Source organism: Pinus tabuliformis, chromosome 8, assembly GCF_031772625.1.
Source record: "Pinus tabuliformis cultivar Carrire ecotype Pingquan chromosome 8, CPIR1, whole genome shotgun sequence".
NCBI classification, from domain to species: Eukaryota; Viridiplantae; Streptophyta; class Pinopsida; order Pinales; family Pinaceae; genus Pinus; species Pinus tabuliformis.
The window spans coordinates 1,731,016,486-1,731,027,499 of record NC_142294.1 but is presented as its reverse complement, the minus strand read 5'-3'; positions in this window follow the sequence as shown (position 1 = coordinate 1,731,027,499).

Here is an 11,014-nt window from a genome sequence, read left to right as displayed (position 1 = left end):
TCCTAGGGATTGAATTTGAGTGGAATTAGAGCCATCTATAGAGAATTAACTGAAACCAAACCAAATTTTATTTCTTAAACTATAAACTTCCAAACAATAGGCACACTAAAACTAGTGTCGACCACCTAGCTCCATAGGAGGCACGTTGGGAAGGTGTTGTTTCTTTTCCAACACAAACAACTTGTTGTATTGAAACTTGATGGAACTTGGCCTCAAAATGAAGCCCAATAAGATTAATGTGACATGCAGGTTCGTTGATTCCTCGGTCTAGGAAGAGGAAACAACAAGGATGTGCCTGATTTTCTTGCAGACACTTAAAATTGGCCATAGAGTGGGGTCATGGAAAAACCTATAATTCAAATCATTGAGAATGATATCAACATCTAGCTACAACCCATTTAATGATATGGAGGACATAGTTAGAAGGGTAGGGAAAGGAACTCCAAAGACCACCCTCAGATAAGGAGCTTCATCTTCGAAATTACTAAACAAAAGCTTGGAGAGTGTGTCGAATCCAAACGAGGCACCTATGAATGGTTTGTAATGCAATGAAAATGAATTAACAATATTACAGTGCGATGGTCTACACATGATATTGATATTGTAATATGTTACTTATGTTGTGTATCTCTAAAAGTGCATGTTCACATGGGTGCTCGCCTATGGAAATGAATGTAAAGTATGCCCCCTGGGTGGCACCCTGCAATGACAATTTTCTTGTTATACATCACTTGAATTTTATCTGGAGGGGGGGGTGGGGGGTGTTGTTGCCATGTCCTCCAAGCTGGTCAGATACTGTTATGGTAGAAATCTCTCGAACACCTCCTCTCCCCCCCCCCACCCCCCACCACACCCCCTTTTCCACCTTGATCACCCCATCCGGAATAAATATAACATATGTTAAAATATATAAATATATACAATACAAATACACATACATTTAAAATTAGAATTAAAATCAAGACTATAAATTTACTTTCCATTTGATAAAAATGGTTAATAAATCAACATGGTTAAAATTGATTGATAATCTCTTCATATGGTTTACTTGAAGACTCTCTAATCAACAACATCTAAGGTTGACTTAAAGAATCATCAATGATTTGGTTTATAAACATATCAATACTGTGTATATCGACATGGCCACATATTATAGTGACTTTGGTTCTTCATGCATGGAAATATCATCTTCTAATCCCACATCATGTCAATTATTCTCATTATGTCCCTACTCTTTGATCATACTTCCTCTTCATCAAGCCATAGACTATCATATTTTCTTGAACATTTTACTGCATTACCTATCTTGAAGGTAGAATTGTTACTCCCTATAAATACTTTTTCTTTTTCCAATATTGCTTTAAGAATGGTTAATATTTTTTATATTTAATTTATTTTGTAAAGTTTGGTAATTTTGGTTTTTTGATTAGTTGTTGTTGGATGTTGTCACTAGGATTTTCGGAGGCTCATAGAGTTTAGACACCACTTGGGATAGTTTTTTTCCTCCACAATTCGCTCCCACCCCCTAGCCCTCTCTGTGAGGTTTGAAGATGTGACTTCATGGGGAATAAAACCCATACAAACTAATTACACTTAAACCCTTAACATAACATAAACTAACACCCATATATGTGTGTGTGTGTGGTGTGTTTGTTAAATCCTTCTTAAATACTTTTATATGTGGATACTAACTTTACAAAACCATTATTATTAGTATTTCCCTGATGGGAGTGAGCATGTGGTTTCAGAAGTTTTTTTGGGATCGAGCCCCCCACCCTACAACATGATGTGCATTAAGGAGTAGGGGGCGCAAATCGCCCCCACCATGCATTTGTATGCAGACCTACATATGGTTATTTAATTCGATTGAAGAAGGTGGTAATTCGCCTTATTCTTTGTGGTTTGGGTGGAGGTTTGGGAAAAGGTGAGTTCAAGAAGCCAACCTCCTTATTTTTTGTGGTATCACTAAGCTCATATGAAGTGATAGAACCACGTGTTTGGGTGTCTAGTTATTATGCATTAAGGCTTGTATATTTCTTGGTACTAGTGAATTAGAGGTGGGAGGGAATACTTCATCGGTGTGTTGAGTCTTTGCAATGGACTTAATATCTTGGTAGTAGAAATCAACAAAGGCCAATTATGATCAACGTGGGCAAGGTGGCTCATGTTGTTTCCCTCTTGGTCATTCTTTGTCTACTTGCATCTTTTTCTTGTTATTTCAATTCTAGCCCTATTAATGTATTATGGGTTCTTGTTGTGTTTTGTTGAGGGAGATTCTGGTTACATTTAGTCCTAGGTCAAATCTATTTTTGTCTGAAAAATAATGATGAATTCTAGGTTGTGTGTCTCTCATCTCACGTCTGGTCAGCTGAATTTGATTTAAACAATGTTTCCCTTCTCGTCTACTTTCATCAAGTGTACTTGTGGAATGTCTTATATCTGGGGTTATTTATAGCTTTGTCTCGTTTTGAATCCCCAATTCGCAGTGGGTTGGAGAGGGGGAGGGGTTAACTGTATTTGGGTGCAAGAGTATTATGGTTCCACCATCAATTTACGACGAAATCTCTTGTATGATGATGACACTAGTCATCTAGTAAATTCACATTATTTTTGTGTTCTGTCAGGAGACTACTCTAGCGAGGTCGTGGTTTTGGTTGCTTGTGGTAATTTGTAGGGAATTGAAAACCTCATACCCACCATGCCACCCATGCAACATATGCGATGTAGTAGGGGAAACAACGATAATAGTTTGCAAGGGGAAATGTAGAGCTTGACTCTTTGCCCAAGACTCAACTACTACATACCTTAACACAGTTCCTATGGAGACAGTGCCAAATAAGGAAATTTGAAACCCATGCGGGAGCCAAGAGGAAATCCCACTTAGACTCTTATCTAATTAAGGAGGTATGATCTTGTGTTTCGTACCCTGGCTACACTAAGGGATACAAGAAGTTATATCTTAATTTTGTGGTGATTCATTGGTAGATGAAGACTGTGATTGGTTTGGTGTTGAAGGATAAATGGGTGGAAAGATACGAGTATTCGCTTCAATATAGGACATTAAAAACATGTTGAGGAATCAATGCTTCTCTATGGATATGCTCAATGCAAGGTTGGCCCATATAGAATGGCATCTACTATGTGAATCTGTTAATGTTGCACCTCTTGGTTCAAGTGCTAGAGACTTGACTCCCATTTTTTCTTTCGACTCTTAATAACTATTATCACTCCTAGTATTTCTAGTTTTTTGTTTAATTTTACAATAATTAAATAGAATGTCTATTTTTGAACTACCATAAAAGCTTTAAAAAATTATAATCAATATTTTTTTCATAAATTCCATAAAAACAATAATAACTCCATCATAATAGACAAAATATAACAACTTTATATTTTAATAATATTCTAATAAAATGTTTTAATTTTAAAAATAATAATAATAAGAATACTAAAATTATAAAATTTAAAAACGCTTTAAACCTTCCATAACTCCATGCTAAATATTATTTGAATTCTCTAAAATAAATTTCATTTTTTTTTCTTAAACTATATAAGTTATTTTTTGCTAGTAGGAGAGGCTCCGTGCACGTTTCACTCTTCCGAAAGGTAATTTTAAATTTCCCTTTAGAGGAGAAAGAAATTCGGTAATAAAATTTAAATTTTAATGAAGTGTTTAAAAACCTAAAATAAAAGATATAATTTTAAAAAAATAATTAAAAAATATTTAAGATATTTTTTATGTTATTTATAATTATTTTTAATTTCTTAAAATTTTGATTTATTAAATTTTAAATTAATTATATAAATAAATAATATTATTTAAAATTAATAATTAAAAATACTAACAATAAACTATTTTTATATATTTTATATATTTTTAAATTTATTAATATTTTCTAAAAATTAATATATATATATATATAATAATTAAAAAATATATAATTATTATATACATGTGTGCATAAGAAAATCATAACCAAATAAAATTTATTAATTAATTAAAAAATTTCCTAGATAAACTATCTTCATAGTTAATGTAGATGAAGTTTATCTTCATAGTTAATATAGATGAAACGTGCAGGGAAAATTAGGTTTAGAGTGGAACTATTTCATGCTGATTTAAATACTTTTAAAATTCATTAAAAATTATATAAATAAAATAAATGTATTTTACTTAATAAATATTTTTGTGTATAGAGATATATGAGATATAAATTTTAATAATATATAAAATTGTGGGCATTGAGTTAAAATGTAAGAATTATATTTAAAATTTCATTAACTTTTGTTGTTAAGATGATTTAAAGTTGGTGAAAGTATATTGTTCAGATTTTACGTTTAAATAAATGTTTTTATATTATTTATTTATTTATTTTATAAGAGAAAATCATTAAAATTGAAAATTTTATATAGAGTAAATCATTTAATTATTAATTTTACAATTTGAATAATAAGATAATATATCTTGTTTTTGAGGTTTCTTTCACATCCTGAAGATAAACCATCGTTGCTAGTTTGAAACATCGATAAAAAAGAAACCTTATGCGATGTATCCGGAAGATAATCTAAACAAGATAATATATTTTAAAAAATTTAATAATAATAATAATAAACTTTCATATAAGGATATGTTAAATTGTTTGAACTTAAAAAAAAATTACAAGATTCCACAAAATAAAGGAGCTATAGTTGGATATTTCATTTAATATGTTTTAATGGTGACTTGAATTTCTATATTGTTAAGTTATTTTAGCCAAATATGTGGGAAAGTATAATGGTGGCATTTTATGTTCAATACAATGCCTTTACATGGCTTTATAGAAAAGATCATCAAGTTGATACTAGGAAATTACATAATGATTAGATTTTACAAGTTAAACTAATTTTTGCCTAGTAGTTATTTCATATAGAGTAAATCATTTAACTATTAGATTTTAAATTTTGAATAATAAGATAACATATTTTAAATTTTTTAATAATAATAATAATAATAAATTTTCATATAAGGATGGGTTAAATTGTTTGAACTTTCAAAAAAATTACAAGGTTCCACAAAATAAAGGAGCTATAGTTGATATTTCATTTATCTATGCTTTAATGGTGACTTGAATTGCTATATTGTTAAGTTATTTTAGCCAAATGTGTGGAAAAGTATAATGGTGGCATTTTATGTTCAATTAAAATGCCTTTACATGGCTTTATAGAAAATACCATCAAAGTTGACATTAGGAAATTACATAATGATTAGATTTTACAAGTTAAACTAATTTTTGAGTAGTAGTTATTTCATATAGAGTAAATCATTTAACTATTAGATTTTACAATTTGAATAATAAGATAACATATTTTAAATTTTTTAATAATAATAATAATAAATTTTCATATAAGGATGGGTTAAAGTGTTTGAACTTTTAAAAAAATTATAAGATTCCACAAAATAAAGGATCTATGGTTGATATTTCAGGAGCTATAGTTGATATTTCATTTATCTATGTTTTAATGGTAACTTGAATTGCTATACTATTAAGTTATTTTAGCCAAATGTGTAGGAAAGTATAATGGTGGCATTTTATGTTCAATTAAAATCCCTTTACATGGTTTTATAGAAAAGATAATCAAAGTTGACACTAGGAAATTACATAATGACTATTTTTTACAAGTTAAACTAATTTTTCTCCAATAGTTATTTCATATAGAGTAAATTATTTAACTATTAGATTTTACAATTTGAATAATAAGATAACATATTTTAATTTTTTTAATAATAATAATAATAATAATTTTTCATGTAAGGATGGGTTAAATTGTTTAAACTTTAAAAAAAATTACAAGATTCCACAAAATAAAGGAGCTATAGTTGATATTTCATTTATCTATGTTTTAATAACTTAAATTGCTATATTGTTAAATTATTTTAGCCAAATGTGTGGAAAAGTATCATGGTGGCATTTTATGTTCAATTAAAATGCCTTTACATGGCTTTATAGAAAAGATAATCAAAGTTGACATTAGGAAATTACATAACATAATGATTAGATTAGGAAATTAGATTTTACAAATTAAATTAATTTTTGTGTAATAATTTTTACAAATTGAGAAATCTATTGTTTTATTAAATTTAAATTTGATTAAAAGTGTTGTGCTCACATTTTATGTCCAATGTAAATGTTTTTTACATAATTTTATAGAAGAAATTATCAAAAATGAAACTTGACCAGAAACAAAAACGTAGATTACTTGATGACTAGATTTAATAAGTTGACGAATAAGTTGATAGATTTTACAAGTTAAGAAACCAGTTTTCACGTAAAGATTAATTAAATTGATAAATTATTCAAAAAGTTGCAAGGATAGAAAAGATTTGAAGAACCATGTCTACCATTTCATTGGTATATATTTAATGATAAATTGAATTAGTTCGTTGTTAAGTTGAACAAATTTAAATTTGTGAAGGGTATACTTTTCATGTTTAATTTCGTGAGTTAATTTTATAATTAATTTAATTGTTTTTACATGGTTTTATAGAAGAGATTTTTCAAAATTGATATAGAAAAAATGGCCAAATCAATATTACAGATAGATTAAAAGAATTATACAAATTGGAAAATCAATTTTCATATACCTATACTTTTATGAGTTCTCCCTCGCTGCAACCCGCCATTGTTGTGTTGTCATAGTATTACTAACTCTTGGCTAAGCGAAAAGCTGAACAATCCATCGAATGAATTTTGGTTTTAGTTTTGATGGAGATATTTGTTCAGATAAAGATTACTTTCAATTGTGGGAAACCATCTAGTTACGTATAAACTAGATTGGCAGTGCAGTATGTCTGACTTGCCTTATATTTGGTTGGCCCTCTGTCATTTAGAATCTATGATTAGCTGTATATATCAAATATCTGCTGCATAAAATTGTGAAGTATGCAGGAATTAACAGAGCTGAGTGCAAGATAAAAGTTACTGGAAGGATGAAAATAAGTATATATATAGTACATTTACACGTGGGGACTAAGGAAAATGGCAACAAATATTTATAAAATTATAGCTTTATTAATGTATTAGGATAATATATATTAACTCTGGGATTTTGTACTTTTTTAAGAGTCTGCAGGCAAAGTACATTAATAAAGTTATAGCTCTAGAAATATTAATGACCCAAAAAAATAAATAATAATTTGATACTAAATATAAAGTTAAACTTTTGATTTTTCCGAAGTTCCATTTAATTTCTTTGTTCGGTGGTTGAGTGTCTATGTCTGAGAATTTTCAGAGTAATGTAATGTTCCTCCCGCTTCCCCAAAGCACAAGAGATGGAGATGGAATTGAGAGTTTAACACAAACATTGCTACCAAACATAGTCGCTTTACCTAATCTTCATTGTATCCGTTTTCAAGTTTACAGGACGACGTTGTCTTTTACAGCTTAGTTTGACCTGAACTCCGCCTGCCCATAAAATATCGGTATCATTAATACGAACGAGTTTCGGCATAGATGCCAAATAATTATATATGCTAAATAATATATAGTCAAAGATCCATATTGACTAAATTATATATGACAGCAACTAAGCTGCCTTGTAACACTTATCTATAATATGAGAGTTGTTATTTTAAAGCTGGACAATCCTCACAAGTTTAGGGAATGATTCATATTGACTCAATTATATATAGCAGCATAGTTGCTGCCTTGTAACACTTATTTATAATATGAGAATGATTACTTTAAAGTTGGACAAAACTTATAAGTTAATGATAAAGTCCTGATTATTTTTAATTTTTTAAAATAAAAAATAATAATAAACATAAAATTATATTATATGTGGAAACTTTTCTTTCTATTTATAATTTTCCCTTTGGTAAATGGGACATCTCCTCCATTATGAAGAGGCTTCCCTATATTTTCCCTTCCATTATGATAGAGGTTATATATATATAAATAATTTTGTTAAGAACTTACATTGGTTTATATAAACATTTTCTTATCATTTTATGGTTTTGGTAGAGTATTTAGTTTTTGGTGTAATGTCATTTTTTTTAATTATTTTCATGTTAAATAAATAAGCTTTAAAAAAAATATATATATAAATATTATAAGTTACAGGATTTTATTACTTAAAATATAAATATTGATTTAGATGTTATTATTCAATTAAATTGCAAAGGAAAAAATTTAAACAATTTTTATAAAAAAAGATATTATTGGGATTGTATGTGATATATTATTAAGGAAAATTCTAGGAACTAATAATAATAAATAAACTAATTTTCCATCATTTTCCTTAAAAAAATCTAATTTACATTTATTTTTTAAATAATTTATCTATATTTTATAATAGTAATTTATTTTCCCTTAAAATTTAATTATAAACTATATAAAATCATTAGAAATTTAAATATTTTTATAAAATATAATCAAATAATCACTTATTAATTTACATATTTATTTTCTTAAAATTTAATTATAAACCATGTAAAATCATTAGAAATTTAAATATTTCTATAAAATATAATCAACCTTTGTTAATTTACATATTTATTAGCTAAAATTTTTAAATTTAAAAAATAAATAAATCTATCATTAAAATTTTATATATAACTTTATAATAAATATAATTATTTAAATGAAAAAGATAAGTAAAACCAAATTAAGAGATGACTATAATTTACATAACATATAACATGATAATTAAATTCCATCCCTATGAAGACAAATGGTGCACGTGTTCCAAAATTTACAATTGATTCTTTAATCCTTATGCCTTTTGGATATTTAGACATGGGTAGGGAGGTTGTTTTAAGGCCCGCAGACATTCTAGGATCTTCACGCAATGGCATGCCCAAAAAGATTTATGATTCACTTATCTTTCATTCTTTAGTGAACCATCTTTATAATTTTTTTCGAATTTTTATTATAATTTAATTATTAAATTAATATATAAGTTGATTTATTATTATTATTTAAGAAGAATTACTATCACTTAGAATGACGTGTTGGTAATTTATAAGAGACGTATTTTCACTCTTGTAAGATGCTGTAAACTTGTTTCTTTAAACAATCACAAGCAATTTTAAAACACACTTCAAACCCAAGTTGATAATGTTCATAATATTGTTAAATATAAAAAATTTATAACTTCTCAATAACATTTTTATCTTCTTGTTTGATAAATATTTATTTATATTTTTTATTATTTATATAAATAATATCCTTGTGCAATATTACATTAGACACTTGTTGCCTACATTGAGCATTGATTTGGAGTACTACCAGGCACGTCCATGCCACCGACTACAAAAGTAAATTTCATGCGACAAGGTATACATGGATTTATTTTCAAATTGAAATATGACTTTAATTTTTAATAATGTTTTCTTAATTATGTTTTTCGTATTCACGGTAGTGACTTGGTTTGATAGTCTATCAATGTTTAAATATCTATGCTATAATTCCTTTCAAACACATCTACCTATATATCATTGGTTTTATGCATGTTGTACTAGATTATTATATTAAAATTTAACTTAAATTTACAAATGTATTAGAATTGAAATTTAACATGTTAATAAAAAAAACATATTACATCCCCTGATTGGGATACAAACTAAGATAGAATTAACTATGGGTTTAACGCAACCATGGTTAGAAGACCAAGGTTAGTAAATGTTGAGGGTGGTGTGGCTACTTCCTCACATGCACTCGCATGTGTAATGGAACTGTGAAGTATGTAGGTGTAATTGAGGAGGGATCTCCCGCGAGGGGAGATCTCGAAATGTGGGGTAAGTTGGTGGGCATGTATAAATCTTGTTGTTGTTTGGAGATGATTTTTAACCTTGTAGAGAGTCAAACCACAATGAGAAGGACAAGACTAGAGGAGAACATGCAATCTTCTAGATTTAGGATGGTCGGGGCGTTGTAGCAGGTTATGGACGACTATGGGTATGTTATGCTTTCTTTTCCCCTCCCTTTGATTCTTATGAGTTGCTTGGATGTCGATGAATTTTGCAAATGGTCGACTGCATGGCGTGAGAATCGGTAGTTGGTCTCTATTTATGCTCGGAATAAATGGGAACCACCTTTGTGGCAGGTGACTGGGGAAAAATCTCATTGCAGATGGGTTTCTATGTATTGTCATCTTTGTTTTGCGGCTCTTTACAATTTTCAATATGTGCTTATTCAAATAGCGTGGAGAAAGGATCAAACCTTGTGTTGTGGTCCTACTCCTTTCCTGTCGGGTCGAATTTGTGATGCTGACAGTAGGGAGGATGGGGTTTCTATGGTTTTGTTATATGGTCCTAATATTTATTTGGTTATGCTCATCTTCGGGGCTGGAGGACCGATTTATATGGTCCGACTAAGGTCCATGAATCACCTAGGGATATTGTATCCTTATTCACTAGGTTGGGGATGTGGATGAGATATTGAGACACCCTCTTTTAGACGGTTGTCTAATTTTCCAGTTTATCGTATGTTTACTTGGCAATTCAATGAAAACAAACCTAGTTGGAGATATTGTGTGTTTATTGGCATTCCCTCTCTTAAAAGGTTTAATGTTATCTTAGTGTGAGGTTTTTTATTATGCTAACTTAATGTTTACAAGGTCTAGCCAATCCTTGGCCACCTGGTTAGCACTTGCAGAAGATTCCACTCAAAATTCTTATTGGGGCATAGGATCATAGTCAACCTCTGATTGCTAGACTTTAAATATGAGTTCTAAGAATATAAAGAACTGCTTCACTCGATGAACATGCCATGTGTTGGTTTGATGCACCATAATAATTCCAATCCCAGCTGATGTCGGATTCAAAGAAGTGAGGCCACTAGTAGAGATCAAGGTGACCATCAACGTCGAGCTAACAAAGGGAGAGGACGTGGAGGCACGTCTTGCTCAGAGGTGGAGGCAACTGCCTTAGAGAGGGTTTCATCCTTGAACCCTACAAGCTCCAGGTTGGAAGAGTGGGAGGTAATCATGAATTATAAGCCTGAACCAAACATGGCGAATTTAGTGAGAGAATTGG